This window comes from Tamandua tetradactyla, chromosome 12 (genome assembly GCF_023851605.1).
Source record: "Tamandua tetradactyla isolate mTamTet1 chromosome 12, mTamTet1.pri, whole genome shotgun sequence".
Taxonomy (NCBI): domain Eukaryota; kingdom Metazoa; phylum Chordata; class Mammalia; order Pilosa; family Myrmecophagidae; genus Tamandua; species Tamandua tetradactyla.
The window spans coordinates 23,322,296-23,343,221 of NC_135338.1; the positions used below are offsets into that span (position 1 = coordinate 23,322,296).

Genomic DNA, 20,926 nt, shown 5'->3' on the forward strand with positions numbered 1-20,926 from the left:
AAAAGGCATCTTCAGGAACAAAGATGTAGAGTAAGGGGCAGATCCAGACTTTGTGGGGTATGAAGTTTGTACAATTTTGAGGGCCCTTTTTTTTCCTTTGGTATATACCTCTCCTCTTTTTTTTTTTTTTTTTTTACTTTTTTATTGTATAATATTGCATATATGCAAAGCAAAGAAGGAAAAAAACAGTAGTTTTCAAAGCACTCTTCAACAAGTAGTTATAGGACAGATCCCAGAGTTTGTTGTGGGCCACTATACCTTCCTCTTAGCTTTTTCCTTCTAGCTGCTCCAGAATAGAGGAGGCTAGAAGGAATAAATATCTTTCATCATCACAATCAGGTTTTTCTTTCTTTTTTTTGTGAAAAATAACATATATACAAAGAAGCAATAAATTTCATCAACTTTGATCTTTCTATCCCACTCTTTAGAGGTATTTCAGCTATGGTCATTCTATCTTTTTCATGTTGGAGGGAGTTGTCAATATTCGGGGTAAGGAGATGGAATTAGACTATGTTCTGGAGAAGCTAAACCCTTAAGTTTCAGGACTTATCTGGTCCAGGGACCCATCTGGAGGTTGTAGGTTTCTGGAAAGTTACTCTAGTGCAATGGAAACTTTGTAGAATCTTATACATTGCCCTAGGTGTTCTTTAAGATTGGCTGGAATGATTTTGGTTGGGGTTTGGCAAGTTATGATAGGTAGCAATGTCTTATCGAAGCTTGTGTAAGAGCAACCTCCAGAGTAGCCTCTCGACTATTTGAACTCGTTCAGCCACTGATACTTTATTAGTTATACTTATTTCCCTCATTTTGGTCAGGATGGCATTGTTGCTCCCTCAGTGCCAGGGCTGGACTCATCCCTGGGAGTTATGTCCCACCTCACCAGAGAGACTTTCACACCTGGATGTCATGTCCACATGTAGTGTGGAGGGCAATGATTTCACTTGCAGAGTGGGACATAGAGAAAGTGAGGCCACATCTGAGCAACACAAGAGGTCCTCCAGAAGTAACTCTTAAGCATGCCTATAGGTAGGCTAAGCTTCTCCGCTATTTACATAAGCTTCACAAGAGTAAGCCTCAGGATCAAGGGCTTGGCCTATTGATTTGGGTGTCCCTAATTTTTGACCAGTATCAGGGGATTCCCTGATGGTAAAGTTTAATAGTTTCATATTTTTTCTCCCATCAAAGAGGTAGATTTTTTGTTTGTTTGTTTTGTTTTGTTTTGGGGGGGAGTTGCATGGTCCTGGAATTGAACCCGGGTCTTTTGCATGGTCGCAAGAATTCTTGAGGGTCTTTTTTAAGAAGATGAATATAAAATTCTGAATATGAAATTTCTAGGCCCATGTTAGGGTCTTGGAAAGGGTGTCTGTGAGTGGGGGGTGCTGGAGATTAAGCTTCATTAGCTTTGTGTTAAGAGTGCCGACTGATAGCCATATTGCCGGCAGTGTCACCACTCTGGTTGCCATTTGAGTGGACCTCGGTCTGGCTGTAACATGCTTTGTTTGGTGGACTGCCTATGGAACTTGGTCTTTTTAGCACTCAGCAAAGGAGAAGAATTTAATGGGAAAGGAAGAGATATAACTCCTATCTTGACAGCTTTATTAAAAAACAACTTAATGCCTCCATAGGTTGCTCTGTCCCAAAGAGTTCAAGGCAAAGAAGTGGAGAGCATGAGGAAATAGAGAAATAAGAGTAATGTCAGGGTCTTGTTTCTTCTAAAACTAAGCGATCAAGAAATGAAGCCGTGGGCAGGCTACGGTGGCTCAGCAGGTAAGAATGCTTGCCTGTCATGCCCGAGGACCCAGGTTTGATTCCTGGTGCCTGCCCATGTTAAAAAAAAAAAGAAAAGAAAAGAAATGAGGCAGTACTGTACAGCTGTTACATTTTTCCCCCTTTTTTTCTTTTATTTCTGGAGGGAGGCTGAAATTATAAACTAATATAGCTTTCATTTGTCCCACTAACCAGTCTTACCATTGTCAGCTGATGGGACCATCCCTATGCTGGCTATTCTCTATTTGCTCTCCACCCCGCCCCTGCCATTGCTTCCATCTGGTCTTTGCCCTTTTCTTCCCTTCTGTACTCTGTTCTGTACATTGCTCAGGCTCCCTTGTCCTCTGGCCTCTTGTTGGTTTTGGAAAAAGGGAAGCATCAACAGAAGATTAGAAGATGAGAGGAGAGAGAACAGGGTATTTCTTTCCTGCTCCCTCCCTGCTTCAGTACCACAGTTTTGGCAGGGGCTGAGTGACCTTCCTCCAAGGTCACAGCCTTCGCTGGGTTCTGGTAATAGGACTGTGGGGTAATGGCTTCCCATTGTTGGTAGTATCTGGGTGCCTCACATGCCTTGTTGGTTCTCCTCTCCCTGCCTACACCTTTGTGAGGAGGTCTTTTATTAGAGTCTCTTCATTAAATTGTTTCTTGCTGAGACTCTGATTGCTATAATTCCCAACCTGTTGGAAAACATCGAATTGTAACAGCTAAAATAATTTCAGTTCTTGGACAAAGTATCACCAATTTATCAAAAGACCCAGCGCTGCTGTAGTGTTTTGTAGCTGTTCAATGTTCAATGTGATGTTTTAAAATCTTACTTTCTCACTGCGTCCCCAGGGGCATGGGTCATGCAGGTATTATCAATCTCATCTAATAGGAAAGGAACTGGAGTGTGCTGGTTTGAAAGGATGCATGTATCCTAGAAAAGCCATGTTTTGATCCTAATCCCATTTTGTAAAGGCAGCCATTTCTTCTAATCCCTATTCAGCATTGTATGTTTGAAACTATGATCAGATCATCTTCCTGGAGATGTGATTTAATCAAGAGTGTTTGTTGAGCTGGATTAGGTGGAGGTGTGTCTCCACCCATTTGGGTGGGTCTTGATTAGTTTCTGAAGTCCTATAAAAGAGGAAACATTTTGGAGAATGACAGAAAATCTGACAGAGCAGAACAACTCAGCCACAAGAAGCCGAGTCCACCATCCAGCGAGCTTTGGAGATGAAGAAGGAAAACACCTCCTGGGGAGCTTCATGAAACAAGAAGCCAGGAAAGAAAGCTAGCAGATGATGCTGTGTTTGCCATGCGCCCTTTCACTTGAGACAGAAACCCTGACTGTGTTCGCCATGTGCCTTCTCACTTGAGAGAGAAACCCTGAACATCATCGGCCTTCTTGAACCAAGGTATCTTTCTCTGGATGCCTTTAATTGGACATTTCTATAGACTTGCTTTAATTTGGACATTTTCTCAGCCTTAGAACTGTAAACTAGCAACTTATTAAATTCCCCTTTTAAAAGCCATTCCATTTCTGGTGTATCGCATTCTGGCATCTAGCAAGCTAGAACATGAAGTCACTGGGAATGTAGGAATTTTTCCAGGGCCATGACTAATTGGGGATAAAGTGGTCAAGAACTCAGCTTTCCGGCACTCCATTCCAGCCCAGACAGCTCTGACCCACCAGCAGCCAAAGGAAAGTGCATTCTTTGCTTTGCTATTTACTTACCATCAATTTCTAAAGACTGGAATGAGATGCTCCTGCCTAAAAGCCACCCTAAGTGTAACTTCCAACTTCGGAATAATAAGCCTCCTTTCAGTGACTCATCTGCCTTCCCTGTAAAGGCTGTTTGGTGATCTCTCCCCTCTTTTTTTTTGCACAGGAATCATCAACCTCCCACATTAGGTTCTGTTTCAAAGGTCTTTCAGAAATCCAAACAGTTTTTCATGCAAAAACTGTTGTATGCAAAGGACATCAGTATAAGGCCTCTTATGAAAGGAAGGCTTGAAGAAAGTGAAAAGAGAGACACAGAGAACCAGGAAAACCTAGGCAGAGAGGAATACAGAGAAAGAAGGGAACACTAGGATGTCCACACTTGAAATGATTAAATGAGAGTGCCTTTCCTTTGCTGAATCCAGGCTGACCATTCAAGCAGGACAACCTGGGCAAGAAACTAACCTGGTTTCCCTGTTAACCTCAGGCAGAGCTCTGACCCATGTTTCATTAGCCTGGAGGGATCTACTAGCATTTGTAAGAGGAAAGTCCAAAGTCATGGCTTTTTATCCATTTTACAATTCCCTTAGTGCGTTTGTAGGTCTATGATAGCAAGCAAATTAGAAGGAAAGTTTCAGAATTCCTTAGGGAAGGACCTACAAGTAATGCAGCTGCATCTGATTTTAAATAAACACTAAGCTAAGCAAAACATAAATTAGGTAGTAAATATAAAACACCAAATATTCAGAATATTAATTTGTTAATAAATTTAAACATGTTTAATAGTAAAAATTTTAAACATGATGAATAGCTATTTTTAATTACCAGAAAAGTATTTCTGCACAACTCTCCAGTAGTAGCCTGAAGCCCTATCTTTCTGTCCAGTAACTGAAAACACCTAAAACAAAGTCTCCTAGCTTAGTGTCCCAGCAAGAGCATCATCTTCTCTATTTTAGAGGTTTGAAAAACATTGTATCACGAGTTCAGTTTTCTTCAAGGTAAATGAGTCCTTGGGAAAAAATAACCACTCTGAGAACTTCTTGAATGGCTCTGGACCACAAGGGAATTCTACTCTTCACTAAAGGAGCCTTTAGCATATGGCCTAAGAGAAATTATTCCATAATTTTTCTCTTACTACACACATCCTTGCTACTGTCCAGAGAAAGACTCAGCAATTGTACCTTGCCTAGGAACTTTTAGGCAGGACAAAGTCCTTCTCACTGGCCAGAGGACCCTGAGCCCTATTTATGCACAGATATACAGATTTTTCTATAATGAGGAATTGATTCCCAAGCTCTGCTCCTAAAAATTAATTTGCTCTTGATTGTCATCTTGCCACAGGGAAAAACCAAAAGCACGAAGATCTTATGAGCAAGAGAAGTTAAAATGAGCAGATGCTCTTTGCTCTGGGTTATTGCTTTTGTCCATTCTGCATAGGGACTCTGTAAATTACCAAAAAACAAGCAAAAGAAAAATAATATAAGGGTAGAGATGCTAATCATGAAAGGACTACTCAACTCAGAATACTTCCAATCTGTCAGTATATTTTCCACAAGTTTTTGCCTTGAGCAGGAACCTGACCAAAAATCTTCCTCCAAGCTAAAATTCTAAACCTGCTGGGAAGCCAGATGACGAAAATAAAAGGGAAAGCAATGGGCTGGAGCTACATTTGAAGTACAAAATTTCAGGGAAAGACTCCCTTAGCCAAACTCAATATGAAGAATACAATCTTATTATGTAACTTCTTTCTTTTCATTGGGCATCCTAAAAGGACTTTCAGAGAAAATTTACTTGTGACTTGGATGATTTAAGAGTTTCAGGTGGGAAGGAAACTGAAAGTTTTTTGGTGAAATTCAAAACCAACTAGAAATTCAATGAGGCAAAGGCTTAGTCCTCTCGAAGAGAATTTGAATGGGTCTTGCTGCTTTAGCTTCAGCACCTCCTGGTTTGGAACCCATCCTCATAGCCAACTAGTTTCCTTTCCAGGGCCAGGCCATTTGTGCCGTCGGCTCCCACCCTGCTTGGGCTCACCTCTTTCTCTTCACCTGCCCCCACATCTCACCCTTCCTCTTGTCTGGACTGCCGTCTGGTCTCCCAGTTCAGGTCACCAGACCCCATGAAACATGACTATCCCAGCCCCTGCTTATTGCCCTCTCAGGATATAAAAAGCCAGGTCATCTGCTGCAGATGAGGGGCTGGAAATCAGGAATAGGGAAAGGGTAGAAGTACCAAAGAGAAGTGTGAAGTTTTAAAACAGTCCCTGTGGGAGCTAGGCTGAGAAGCTCCAGGTGTCAAGAGTTTGGCATCTTACAGGTCCCAGTAATCATGGAACTTGAGAAAGTGGGTGGTTGGATTTGTCCAGAGCAAGCTGGGATTGTTAGGCTGTTGACTATCAGGGCAAGGATGGCTCAGGAGGCAGAGGAGGGTAGGAGAGAGCAATTGAAGTGACTAGCTATGAAGAACAGAGTGGTAGAAAAGGAGGGAAAGTCAGAAAGTGCTAATGGGATGGGAGGCCCAACAGAGTCAAGGAATTAGAGATCTTGAAGGATGGAAAATGTGTGGGACAAATAGGGATGTGAAAATTTCAAGTTGAGGTGGTGGCAGATAGCATGGTTCAGGGTGCAGCTGGTGGATGAGGCCGAGAAGAAGTGAGGAGTTGACTGGACTGTGGGCTTCCCTGTTCTACTGGATGTCGAGGTCAGTTGTCGAATGATAGGAAACAGATCTTGCTGGAGAACACAGAGCTGGTGAACAGCTAGGCTATGATTGGAGCCCTTGCCCCTGGGCTGCTATGAGCAAGCACTGCTTGTGCTTCCTGCCAAGCACTGCCTGGAGCAGTTCATAAAAAGAAGAAAGCCTCATGAAGCCTCACTTCAGAGTCTGAGTCTAGGTCAGTGGACTCTTCTCTCCTCAGGAAAACCCTCAGATGTGTCTCTCTCTCTCTTGGGTTGCGACTCCAGATCCCAATTAACCTCTTCATTCTGGGGTAAGTCCCTAAAAGGTCTTACCTAAAATTAGGGTGGAAAAATGATGCAATAGATAAAACTATTTAGATCTAGCTAACTCTGTCCCCGAGCTGGTGATTCCGTAAAGGTGAGCCTTCAGGTAGTTCACCTCCTGTCCTCCCATCTAGGGAGGGTAATGGGGAGGAAGGAGCTATTAAACCTAAACTCATTTTCTCTTATAAAGTTTGCTGTGATTCCTTGCCTGGCTTCCAAATGCTACTCTGTAAATATGTGCTTTTTGTATCCCTTCCATGCTATCTCTAAGAAACACGCAATCAGAAACTTACATTCAATTCAGCTCAAATTAGAACTTCTGGCAGCCAGTCATGGTGCTAGCTTTTGGTACACCTTCAATATCACCAACAAAAACAAAATTTTTTAAAAATCGACAATTTTTTTTTTTAAAATGAAAATCTCCTAAATTACCTACTAAGCGATACCTGGAAGCCAGAAGGAAGGGATACTGTGATCCTTGGTAAATCACATTAATTCCTTGGACTTTCATTCTCTCATATGTTGAAATATCTGAGGCCTCCTTCGGTTCTAAACATCCACTGTGAATATATTCAAATATCTAAATAGCTTTTATAGACCCCAAAGAAATTTGTTCGCAGAGAAAAAGAAAACAAGTCTGGTATGATTTCATTTTGTTTGCCTTAGAGATACTGATAGAAATCCTGTACCAGCACCGTTTCTGTTCACCTCATCATTTTTTACCCCTGTGGATTTCACATCTCAGCAGAGAGCTTGTCTTTATTTCCCAAATCTTCCATATTATCCATATTATCTTCACGGTGTCTTTGTAACTCTATTCATTGTACTGATGCTTGGAATACAGTTTTCTTGAAAGATAATATCCAAAGCCAAATTCTTATAAAAGGCTGTCGCTTCAGTTTGAAGAGCAGGAATAAGTTGGCAGTAAAGATAAGGCTCGCTCTTCACACTGAAACCGAAGAAATCTGAAATCTTTAAGAAGTCCAATTATTAACTGCCTACTTCGCTGACAATGCCAGAATAGATCCATTATATATTCCAGTAAAGAAAAATCACCTCTAGCGAAAAACAGGGACAAAAATTCCATTTAATCATCACTTATATAAGAACTAGGAGTCCCAGCATGACTTATCCCTTTTCACTTCAAACATTACGTCATTTATTCCCCGCTCAGTTCAATTCCCCCGTGTTGAATGTCTTCCTTTACTGAAATTGATCTTTGTTAATACCAGGCATAATGTGTTCTCCATCTCTTAGAGGAAACCGATGGACTCTTGCCATGATAGGAGATAACTGGAAATCTATGTACTCCGGACACCAATTCCCCATTAATATCCTTAAATGTCTTTTCTTTAAAAATAACAGCCCTGCATGAATTTGATCACTTTCCCAAATTAGTGTAATTGATGCACCCTGAAACCTTAATGATTCAGAAAGTGCATACTCTGGGGATATTTAAATAGCTATTTTGTAGAGAAATGAAATAGGGGCCAATTCACTGATTATACATTCCCTAAGATTAGGTAACACTCAGAGCTTGGCTGAGGGCCGGCCATCTGTCAGAAAAGCTGCCCTTAGATAACACAGAGGGCAAGTGGCTTGGTCCAGGCATGATCACATCCTCTTTGGGACCATCAGTGAAAGTTGCAGAAGACTGCTTGTTGGAGGACATGGCAATTATTAAAGTCAGCATTATTCCATCACTTGTTTCCAAAACTGAGCTGAACCTTAGTTTTCTAGCCTGCAATAATTTCTACTTCTGGGGTTTTTTGCTGATGAAGTGCCAGTGCATTCTTGGGTATGGCAAATGGCTCTGAGAGTCCCTGGAACTTCTTCGTACAAGACACCCTTAATTGTATGACAGTGTTCCCGATGGAGTCTCTTCTGAGTAAATGAATGCATGAATGAATTAATTAATTCCACTGCCAGCACCTTATACGTATGCTCCAGCTGTGTATCAGCGAGGAAGCATTGGCTGCAGTACTTCAAGCTGTTTTAGCTGAAGGATATCTAAAAGGTAGTAAGTATACCTCCACTTATCATTTTTAAGCCTGTAGCAGATATAACCACAGCATTCTTTCCCAACTGCGACCTTCAGAGTAGTTCTCCAGGCAGCTACTACAAATTGTTCAAAGTTGACACCAGAGATAAAATCCATTTGACACCCCCAAGTGTATTCAAAACATTGTCAAGGCATAAAGTTCCCCTGAACTGATGGTTCAATCATCAGTGCATGACGGCTGTCATGCTGGACTGCCAGGACTGTCCTCAGCACTGACCATGTGCACTATGGACAGAGAGGCTGGGAAACGAGAGCCCGTTAAGGGTAGACCATGCTTTCTGCTGGGGGTTTCTGCGCAGGGGCTTCCTTATTTGGTGTGTCTCCGCTTGGCAGTCCTCAGTCCCACCCATCCTTGTTCTCAAGTGAAACAATCCATGTTCTTCCACCTGCAATCTCTGGCCTTCCTGGTGTTAGTTAGGGATATTTCCCAAAAGTTAAACGAATGAATAACAAGCCCCAGTCTTGTTCTTTACTTGTGTGTCTATCCCCCTTTCTCTGTGTTTCTTCTAACCTCATTTAACCCTGATGCTTGCCTGGGTCCTTGATGTTTGCTGCTCAGAGTCTTGCCTGAGTCCCTAACCCCCTGATGCCTGCTTGACTGCTCCAAGTCTCCTGGCTGTTTGCCTGTGGGCCTGGTGACCACTTGGATGTTTCTCAAGGTTGTCAGCCTCTATTGGGGACAGATCCAATATTTATTGTATGCTTTTCATTGTTGTTATTGTTGTTTTTTTGGTACCAGTTTCTTTAAATCCATTACATAATTTAATTTTGAAAACAAAACCAGGAGGGAGGTTGATAGAGCAGCATTGTAATTATTATTATTTTTTTTGAGTGCGTGAGCTGGGAATCAAACCCACATATCCCACATGGCAGGGGAGAATTCTATCCCTGAACTACCCATGCACCCCTATCACTATAATTTATGTGGAGGGGGTTACAGGTACTGGAGATTCAGAAGCCTTAAATAAGATGCTGGTAAATGGCAGATCTGGGACCTGATCTCTGACTCCAGAATCTGGACACTGCCTATTCACCACGCTGCTTTCCGAATAGGGGCGAGGGGGAGGAAGGCTGACGCATACACTGTGGGCTTTGGGGACTGTGCACAGTACAAGGTGGTCACCTCTTCTGCACTCATCCCTCCCTACTACCTCCTGTCCCAACCCTGCTGTCCTCAATCCAACTCTCAGGCACACGTGAGGAGAGGGAGAAACAGCAACCTTCTCTGGGTATAAGAAACCCAATGCGGTGATTTGTGATGTGAGTCCTGATAATTAACTAAATAGGATCCCTCACAATGAGACAATCTCACTTGTCTTTATTGCCACATTAAAATGTGAATCTTAAGCAAAACAAGAATATAAATCTTACAGCTCAGTTCTCAATAGAGGGAAGTATTTATTGAAAGCCATAAATCTTTTTTGCATACTGATGGGGTGGAGGGCATGACTGTAGGACTAGCTCCCATTTAGTTATTTGGTAAATTAATAAAATGTTTGTCTGGGTCCCACAAGATCCTTGGGGAATAGTCAATAAGTCTCCTCACATCCAACAGCAACATTCTGAAAATGTTGTCCAAGTTCAGTGTTTCTCTCTGGGGATGTTCCTGGCATTTGGGGCCAGGAACATTTGGGGAACTGTTCTGTGCATTGCAGGACATTTATATCCCTGACTCCCAGCCAATAGACCCCTCTTCATTCCCCAAAATACTTCCATGCATCTCCCGAAGAACCCATGGGGTGAGATACCCCTCCCTACCATCATGGAGCACTAGAACAGAAGTCAGGAAACCAGGTTCCAACTTGGGGTCAGTTGTCTCTTCTCCAAACTGCAGTTTCCTCTGTACACAGAAGAGAATGGCATCTGCTTTTGACTTACTGCCGGGGTATGTGATTGTTCAGAACAAGAGAACAAGAGAAAGAGGGCAGGGGAGAAAAAATAGGGAGGAGATTAAGTTGTTAAAAGACACCACTTTTTGTTTTTGATTTTTTTTTGGTGGGGGCAGAACACTGTTTTTTTAAGAGGTAAAATCTTAAGTCATACAAACTTAAAACGAATGTGTGTTATCATTAATGAGGGAACCAGTAAGATGTTATAATTAATTCAAAGGAAAAATTTTTTTTTTAAGCTGCCCATTTTTAGGCCATCAGGAATGCTGACATAATTTACAGGTAGATACAAAATTGGTCAGTATCCACAGGGCAATAATCAACTGCACCTCCACTGGACACAGTTTGCATTTCAGTGGACAAGAATCATTTGCATTCCTATCAATGGCACACACCTTGACAAAATTGCAAAATAACTCATAGACCAGAAATGGACTCTAGACAGGATACCTAATAACTGATTTTGCCTATTTCAGTCATTCATAACTTTTCTTGATAAAGTAGTCAGGTATGATGGGCATCCCAAAGAAGGGGTACTGTGTCCTGCCCCTATTCCCAACTCAGCCAAGGGTGGGACAACATAATCCCAGGAAGATATGAAGATTTGGAGGCAGACGGCACATGTGCCAAGCTTCCCTTTGGCTTCCCTAGAAGCCTGCAAGCCTCACAGATGTTTCCTCATATGCCACGGTAGGAGGGAGTGGTGTAGAGATGGCTTCATGGGATCTCTTTATGCTTAGGATAGAACACCATTTCCTTATCATGGTGTCTAGGGCCCTTCTTGGTCAGCTCATGCCCAACATAGTGACAGCTGCTCCCTCCACTCTCCCCTCCTTCTCTGTGTGCCAGCTATGCTCTCCGCTTTCCGTCCATCCAACAGGCCAAATGGATCCCTGTCTCAGTGTCATTGCACTTCTGTTCCTTCCTCTTGGAAATTCATCCCCCTAGTTTTTTGTATGGTTGCTTTCTTTTTAACATCAGATCTTACAAAAGTATTTCCAACCCTTGACCTCCTTATTGGTAACCCACATCCCCTACGTTTGTTTGTTTTTGTGTTTATTACCTGGCTTCCCTTTCTAAGATAATAAACCCTGAAGGCAAGGACTCTCTTGTGCACTGCCTGGCACATGGTGGTGCTTGATAAATATTTTAAGATCACCTGGTTGCTCGGGCAGCTGAGCTGAGGCAGCTTCCTGTTCTCCCTTGTGGCTGAGAATAGCACAGATGTGATATTTGGAACTGGCCTCTTACCTGGGACAAGAGGGTCCCCTTGATGGAGGTAGTGGTTGCAAACCAGAAAGGAAAGTGGGCATTTTAGGAAATGACAGCTTGGTCAGGCACTTACGTGGCCAAGTTGCTGATGCCACCACACTACGTCAGCCCCCTAGGCTTAGAGCCCATGCCAGGAAAGCAGGGGAGGGAAATAACCCTGACGTGACTGAATTAAGCCAGGATTGGCAAGAGTGTATTTTCTGCTACCATGCAGAATGCAATTTAAGATAGTTAAAAAGAAATTTTTAAAGCTATGTGTTTGGACACTTGAGTTTTGTGGTCTGAAATGATTTTATTTTTATCTGCTAGGTAATTCTGTAGGCTATTCATTAAATTTTTGGTATGCCACGTGTTATGTATTTTACTATAAAAGGTCAGGATTGGGGAAAGGGGAGAAGCTGGAAACTTATGCTTTCACTAACCAACCCAGATGTTCCCCCAGCATTTTGAACTGACTTGCCCATGTCTCACTATGTTTATTTGCTTTGCCTGTATTGTGAAAACCATGGAGGGAGGAAGGGGGTGGGGATGGGTGAAGAAAGGGAGGCCCCTAATTTGCATCACCACTATGAGAACTCTGAGGACACCCATTCATGCTTTTAAAACATATTTATTGAATGTTTACATGTGTCAGGCACTATTCTAGGTGCTTGGGGTACAACAGAGAACAAAGTAAGTGATCACCTCTGTCCTTGAGAATCTTATGTCCTTGCAAGGAAAAAGAACAATAAATGAAAAATACACAATAAACAACTAAAGTACATAGCAGATAGAAAGAGACAAGTATTTAGAATGAAAAAAAAAAAAAAAAAAAAAAGACCAGAGTCAGAGGATCAGGCGTGGTCAAAACAGACTCACCGGAGCTAAGATGGAAGCAAGTGAGGGAGGTAGTTAAGCAGACAGCCGCAAAAAAGAGCATCCCCATCACCGATTGAAGGAAGGAATAGAGTAAAGGCCTTGGGGGGTGGGACAGGGCTGTGCCTTGTTTAAGGGCTATCAGCAAGCCAATATTGTCCAGGCCAGTGAGCGAGGGGGAGCATGATAGAAGTGGAGTCAGAGAGTTAATAGTGGTTTTACAGGCTTTTGATGGATTTTATAGACTTTTGGTCTGAAAGAAATGGGAAGGTGCATTAGTTTCATGTGGCTGCTGTAACAAATTACCACAAATTTGGTGGTTCAAGACAACAGAAATTCATTCTCTGACAATCTGGAAGCTAGAAGCCCAAAGTTAGTTTTATTGGGTCAAATGAAAGTGTTAGCAGGGCTGTGCTCCCTTGGAGCCTCCAGGGGAGACTCTCTTCCTTACCTCTTCTATCTTCTGAGGCTTCTAGCTTGCCTTAGCTTGTGACACACTCAAATCTCTGCCTCTGTAGTTACACTGCTTTCACCACTTCTGTCTGCTGGTTAAGATAGTGGTGAGATCATCAAGGAAATGAAATCAGAAATGTAAGAGAAGAGGTCCAAGGACTAATTCCCAGGACATTCCAGCACTAAAAGGTTGGAGAGAAGAGGAAAGACCAGAAGAGATCAAGAGTGAGGAGTGTTCACTGAAATTGATTTAAAACAAAGAGAGCATGGTTGGAAGCCCAGTAAAGAGACCATTTCAAGACGGAGAAAGGGCTCAAATATTTCACATGATAGGTAAAGTAGGATGGCCGAGGACTAGGGATTATCTTTAGATCTAACCAAGTGGAACATCATTGGTGGTCTTGATAAGAAGTGCTTGATGGAATGGGATTAGGAGACATGGGAGGCAAAGAATTGAAGACAACCTGTACCTACATCTCTTCCAAAGAGTTTTATTGCAAAGAGGAATAAAGAAATGGAATGGTAGCAAGTGGGAGAAAGTGGAGGTAAGAAAACTATTTTGTTTTGTTTTACTTTTTATTTGTCAGATGGGAGAAATAATTGCATGCTTGTGTATTCAAGGAGTGACACAGTAGAGAGATAAAAGTGATGATATAGGAGAGAGAAAGGTGAATTGTTGGAAAAGTGTTCTTGAAGAAGACTACAAGATATCTGGGAAAATGGTGGCGTATGATAGGCTGAGTTCACCCCTGCTCCAAGGAACAACTAGAGAAGTAACAGAAAAGTGATTGGACTGCAATTCCAAGGTGCAAGTGACCAGAGACGGTCTTCAACACTATATAGGGAGGTCCTGGACAAAAAAGCAGAGAAACTGGGTCAGAGAGAATGGGGTGACTGTACTTGGTCATTACCCCACTGGGGGCAGGTGGCAGTGCACAGGAGAGTGTGGCTCCCAAAGGAGTGAAGCACCCCTGCACTTCAGCGTACCCCACAGTGGAACTGGGAGATCTCCCCTCACAGCTCTGCAGCCAGGAATTCCTGTGGGGAACCCGGAAGCCAGATTTATTTTCCCTACACACAGAGACCATCCAGCCAGTGCACAGTGCTTCTCTTGATCCCTGAGACAGACTGCTGTGGGCACCTGTTTTTTTTTGGCAGAGGTTGCCCCCCACCCCCCCCACCCCCAGGAGAGAGGAAAGATGCAGAGTAGAGTGGCCCTGACAGCTGGTCAGTGAAAGAGGCTTGTAGAGTCCTAATAATGCTCCCCTTTCCCTTAAGAGGCCCGGGCACCTCAGGTATACATGGACAGAGAGTCAGGTACAGGGAAGTGAGACATGCTGTGCCATGCTGCACGGTGCCAGGCCATGCTGCCAGGAATCTCTGGGTTGGCTATGGGCAGGGGCAATCCAAATACCCAGTCCCACAGCCCTAGGTCATTTTAAGTGGAAGCCTGGGGGCCTCCAGATACACCAGACCCACAAGTGGAGTCTCCACCGAGGTGCACACTGCCATATCCCAGCTGTGGGGTTGGCAGCTTTTAGCATGCACTGAGACAAGCAACCCTGGCTGGAATTGCACTAAGTATCCATCCACCTCAGCTGGCTGCTGCAGTCAGGGAGAGGAGGGCCTGAAGGGAAGAAGTGACCCAAGAGAATCATCTGCTGCAAATAAGTGGAAAGAGTGGTCTGTCAAATTGACTGTCTGCCTAGCTTTTAACAGAGCCTCAAGCAGAGTTGCATCCCCTGCATAAGGTCTAAGCTTTGGTCTTTGCGGAATTACTGACAAACCAAGAGCAAAAGGAGGCCCTCAACACAAACCCAAGCAAATACAAAGGCTTAGATAAGTGAGGAAAATTAACTTTCAAAATGACCTCATCAAGATAATCACATGTCTCAAAGGCAACAGAAAATCACAAAGTACATGAAGGTGCAGGCAGATATGGCCTAGCCAAATGACTAAATTAAAACCAGAGGAGAATTTGGAACAATGAATCAAAGATATTCACACAAATCTCCTAAGTAAATTCAATAGGTTGGTTAGTGACGTAAAGGATATCAAGAAGGCAAGAGAACAGCATAAAGAAGAATTAGAAAGAAAAAACAGAAAAATAGTGGATCTCACAGAGATGAAATATACTGTAGACCAAATTAAAAATACACTAGAGACACCCAACAGCAGATTTGAAGAGACAGAAAAAAGAATATGCAATCTAGAGGATAGGATAATTGAATTCGAGTGTACAAAAGAACAAAGGGCAAGAAAGATGGAAAAATTTGAAATGGATCTTCAGGAAAATGATGGACAACATGAAGCACACAAATATAAAGATCATCAGTGTCCCAGAAGGAGAAGAGAAGAGTAAAGAGCTGGGAAGATCAGCTTAAGAGATAATGGGGGAAACTTCCCAACCCTTATAAAAGACATAAATATGCAAATCAAAGAAGCTCAATGAATCCCAAATAGAATAAATTCAAACAGGCTTACTCCAAGACACATACTAATCAGACTGTCAAATGTTGAAGAGAAGCAGAAAATCCTGAAAGCAACAGCAGAAAAGGATTCATCACATACAGAGAAAACACATATGACTGAGTTCAGACTACCCAACAGGCACCATGGAGGTGAGAAGGCAATGGTATAATACATATAAAGTCCTAAAAGAGAAAGACTTCCAGCCAAGACTTCTTTATACAGCTAAGTGGTCCTTTAGAAGTGAGAGAGAGTTTAAAATTTTCACAGACAAACAAAGGCTGAGGTAATTCGTCAACAAGAGATAGGCCCTACTAGAAATACTAAAACAAATTCTGTTGGCTGATTAAAAAAACAAGAGAGATAGGTCTGGAGGAGGGCACAGAATTGAGTATCGATAAAGGTAACTTAAGATGTAAAAAGAGAGAGAGGGAAAAGAATATATAGATCCAACAATAAAACTGAAGGATAAGATGGCAGGTTCAAAAATTGCCTTTACAGTAATAACTTTGAATGTTAATGGACTAAACTCATCAATTAAAAGATTACAGATTTCCAGAATAGATTTAAAAATATAATCCAGCTGTATGCTTCTTATAAGAGACTCATCTTCGATCCAAGGATACAAATAGATTGAAAGTTAAAGAATGGAAAAAGATGTTCCGTGTAAGCTGTAACTATAATAAAGGAGGAGAAGCCTTACTAACATCAGACAAAATAGACTTTAAATGTAAAGATGTCATAAGAGACAAGGAAGGACACTACATATTAATAAAAGAGACAATTCACCAAGAGGAAATAACAATCATAAATGTTTATGCTCCATTGAAAGAGGTTGTATAGACCTATGTGTCCCACTGTTTGAAACTAGAAATATAAATTAGTTCTTGCAAGAACTACTTCAAAGATATGATTTGTGTATAAAGAGTGTTTAATTCCAGGGTACAAGGGGGAAACTGCTATTGCATACTATGGGCTATGTTTAACAGGAAAACATCAGCAGTACCACAGCAACAGCAGAAGGAAATAGTGGGGTGAGGGACAAGTGTTAAGAGGAGGTTTAGATTTCTTATTTGGTGAGGGTGTGTTTATTGGTTATCTTTCTCTTGGAAATGATGAAATAATCTAAAGTTGACAGTATTGATGGACTGTGGACTTTGGGCATTATACAGGATGCCTAATGAATGCAGGTGGTTGAAGGCTGCAATGACTGAGAAGTAGATTGGTGAATGATGGTGGATAGATATGATTGAATATTATGCTGCTACAAAAAGGAATGAAGTTGTGAGGCATGCAACAATGTGAATGAACCTGTGTGACATTTGGTAAGATAAAATAAACCAGAAACAAAAAAATACTTATTGTATGGTATTTACAGATAAGAACAAAGCTGATCAAGTTGGGTAGGATTAAAGTAATTCAGAGCACAGGGGTAAGGAAGGCATTGTCTACATTGTGGAACTGCATCCAATCTTTGAGACCAAAGGAAGAAATGTTTATTTTGTCTGGAACCTAAATTTTCTGTAGCACATAATCTAACTCAATCTGTTCATTTGAACAATTGAAACACAGGGAGCTCAGAATAAGAATGAGGTCTTTTAATCCTATATAGTTTAATGTAATGCCTGGCAGCCTAGAATATATGAAGCAGATAATCAAAAGTATTGGTAAAGTCCCTTGAGGGATGGGGGAAAATACATGGAACTGTTAAACTTTGCCATCAGGGAATCCCCTGATACTGTAACAAACTTTAGGGACACCCAAATCAATAGGCCAGTGTCTTGGAGCAGCCAGAAAGAAAGACCTGAAATTGTGGAACTATGACCCATACCAAATTTTGCAATTTGTACTATAACTATTTGTTAAAAGGTACTTTGAAATTTATTGTTTTTTTGTAGATGTGTTATATTTCATATTAAAAAATGTTAAAAATAATTACATACAACAGACAGCAGAAGATGGGTATTAATCTATAGATATTCATCTATGTACACAGAAGCAGAGCTTGTGGTCCAGTTATTGGTGGTGGGTAGATATGGTGGTAAGAATCTAGAAGTTCTCTTCTGATTTCTTCAGTTTTCTCAGGGAATTGAAACAGGATCAACAGTTGAAAGCAAAGATGGGGAGGAGGTATTGGGAGTTTGAGAGTGTCATCTAGGAAAGAAAGAAAGTATAGTGCATTTGGTAGTGGTCTTACTCCAAGTGGGTGTCCAGATCTTTGTTAACGGATTTTGGATTTGGAAAGGCCCAAGACTATACCAAGTGCTCCAACCACATCTTTGTTGAGGAAGATGGAATGTGAAACCTAGAGAAGGTACGGTTTTTGTTCCTCAGACTTGGTAGGGGCAACTTCTAAAAGTTCTCTTTTGCAAGAATGCTTCAAGGTCTGGTGGGAAATAAGGTGAAGGAGATCTTCAGGCTAGAATGGTGTCTGGAGCCTTTTGACAAAAAATCTCAAAAGTAGGTATGTGGGAGGTATTAAAGAAGGAGCCTTAAAAAGAAGTGAGGCCAAGGATTCACCCAGAGTTAGCAGAGAGTCAACAATGCTGTGGTCTTTTAGGGCAGAGGATTTAGGGTATGAAAAGGAATACAACTGGCCAGCATCACTGCTCAGCCCCAAATGCCCTCTGAATGAGCATCTGAGGATTCATTCTTAAATTACTTGACATAAAAGACCATGAACTGAAGGAGCTAAGTGAACTTACAGAGTTTCAAAAGGGTTATAGTCATTTAGGGATTGGAACAAACCTTCAGAGCCATAGCATCCTTGGTAGAAGGGAATAAAAGCAGTAGCAGAGGGACTGTGATAGCAGCTTTGAGTTACAGGGGCTGGGGGTGCAGACTGTGGGAGCCAGTGCCAGAATCAGAAGTGAATTCCATCACTGTCTGCTAAGCTCTAGATTGCCCCATAGTTGGCAAACTAAGAACCCCAAGAAGGTGGAATTACACTGACTGGACTGGTATGAAGCTACCCCAACCTGGGGTCCCAAGCTTTCTCATTAAGCAATCCCAGGAGGGAATTAGTCCATTTCTCTAGACTCCATGTTTCATCTTGTTCTTCAGAGAACAGAGGGCCTAATCAGCCATAGGCAGATGCTCTGCCAAGTGGCCAGCCTAATACACATTGGCCAGCCCTGTTTAAGAGGTTGTCTAACCCTTGCTAGTACCAAGATGAAGTTGGAGAAACTGAAGAATGTGGATGTGCTGGTTTAGAGGATGTATGTACCCTAGAAAAGCCATGTTTTAATCAAAATCCCATTTCATAAAGGTAGAATAATTCCTATTCAGTACTGTATGTTTGAAATTGTAATCAGATCATTTCCCTGGAGATGTGATTTAATCAAGAGTGGTTGTCTCCACCCATTTGGGTGGGTCTTGATAAGTTTCTGGAGCCCTATAAAAGAGGAAACATTTTGGAGATTTGAGAGATTTCTGAGAGAGCCGAGAATAACATAACCACAAGAAGCAGAGAATTTACCAGCCAGCGACCTTTGGAGATGAAGAAGGAAAATGCCTCCCAGGGAGCTTCATGAAACGGGAAGCCAGGAGAAGAAGCTAACAGATGTTGCTGTGTCTGCCATGTGTCCTTCCAGATGAGAGAGGAACCCTGACCATGTTCACTATGTGCCTTCCCAGATGAGAGAGAAATTCTGATTGTGTTCACCATGTGCCCTTCTACTTGAGAGAGAAACTCTGAACTTCATCGGCCTTCTTGAACCAAGGTATCTTTTTCTGGATGCCTTAGATTGGACATTTCTATAGACTGTTTTAACTGGGACATTTTCTCAGCCTTAGAACTGTAAACTAGCAACTTATTAAATTCCCCTTTTTAAAAGCCATTCTGTTTCAGATACATTGCAATCTGGCAGCTAGCAAACTAGAACACTGGATTAAGCACTTCCAGCTCCTGACATAGTGCTGAGCATGGCAGATAAGGGACAATGGCATGTGCTGAATGTAAGCTCCAAAATTATTTGATTCAACAGCATTTATATAGCTGATATGCAGGATACTTGAAATTATTTATTTAAATCCATAACCCCTATTTGGGAGGCCTAATTAGTGTTCACAGACACATGAGAGGAGCTGAAGAAGAGGTGGAGCAAATATGTAATAGCTCTCAATTGCCCAGCCAACTCATGACCACATGAGATGTGATTTAACATCTGTTAAATGGGATCACAGTCCCCATAGGGATTCCCCACTCCTGCTTCATGTTAAAGTACAAAAGGGGCTTGTGTTTTAACTATGCAGGCAACTCTATGACCACTCAATGGGAAGCTCTGTTTGTTGTCAACTCCTGTATCTTCCAAGTAAGGAGAAGAAATGATTCTTTATGAGCACCCAAAATGGAAGTTAGAGCAAAGTATTATAGCAGTTTGGTGTGGTGGGCCCTGCTGAGTAGGGAGAGTATTCATTACACAGGGTCTCTGTCACTAAGTTTCAGTTTGCTAAAGTTGCCAGAATGCAATACACCAGAAATCAACCGACTTTTACAAAGGGAATTTATTAGGTTACAAACACACAGTTCTAAGGCCATGGAAATGTCCAAATTAAGGCATCAGGAGGGAAATACCTTCTCTGAAGAAAGGCTGCTGGCCTTTAGGTTTCCTCTGTCACCTGGGAAGGCACTTGGCAACATTTCCTGGTCCTTCTCTCCTGCATTCTGGTTTCAAAGTGGCTCTCAGCTCCTGTGGGTCCTCCTAGCTTCTCTTGGGGTGTTTTCTTTCTCTGAGCTCTCTCCAAAATGTCTCTGCCTTTTATCCTCTCATAAAGGACTCCAGCAAGGGGATGAAGACCCACCTTGAATGGGCTGTGTCACAGCCCCATGGAAACAACCTAAGCAGAAGTTCCCACCCAACAGTAGGTCTGTGCTCACGGGGATGGATGGAAAGAACATAGGCTTTTCTGGGGATGCTTAACAGATTCAAACCAGCACACTGTGACTTCGGGCAAGTCACATTCTTTCTTCAAGCTTTGATTTTCTCATTTATAACACAAGAGAATTAGGTCAAGCTTTTCTTTTCCTTCTTTTTTGGAGTATGGAAATTTTTGTTGTTGTTGCTGTTTTAATGAAGAAAATTACTTCACTAGCCATACGCTTTTGTTTGGTTCTCCTTCCTGGCCTTTTAGGGTAAAATTATCATTCACATCATAATTTATAATCTGTAGTATAGTCCAAGGGTCTGCAAACATTTTCTGTAAAGTGCCAGATAGTAAATATTTTGGGCTTTGTGGGCCATTTGCTTTCTGTTGCAATTGCTCAACTCTGCCAACGTAGGGCAAAAACAGTCATAGAAAATAGATAAACCAGGGGCATTATTGCATTCCTATAAAATTTTATTTAAAAACAGCAGTTGGCCAATGGGATTTGGCCCATGGGCTATAGTTTGTTGACCCCTGGTTTAACCCCATTAGCATCTCTTCTCCTCTTCAGAACTCAAATGTTAAACTGAGT

At 41.9% G+C, this 20,926-nt stretch overlaps 1 long non-coding RNA gene across 4 annotated transcripts in view; it reads left to right on the forward strand.

Moving 5' to 3' along the window:
• LOC143651882 (uncharacterized) overlaps positions 1 to 20,926 on the forward strand; it is a 103,580-nt gene that overhangs the window by 71,504 nt on the left and 11,150 nt on the right. The gene's annotated exons all lie outside the window — the stretch shown is intronic.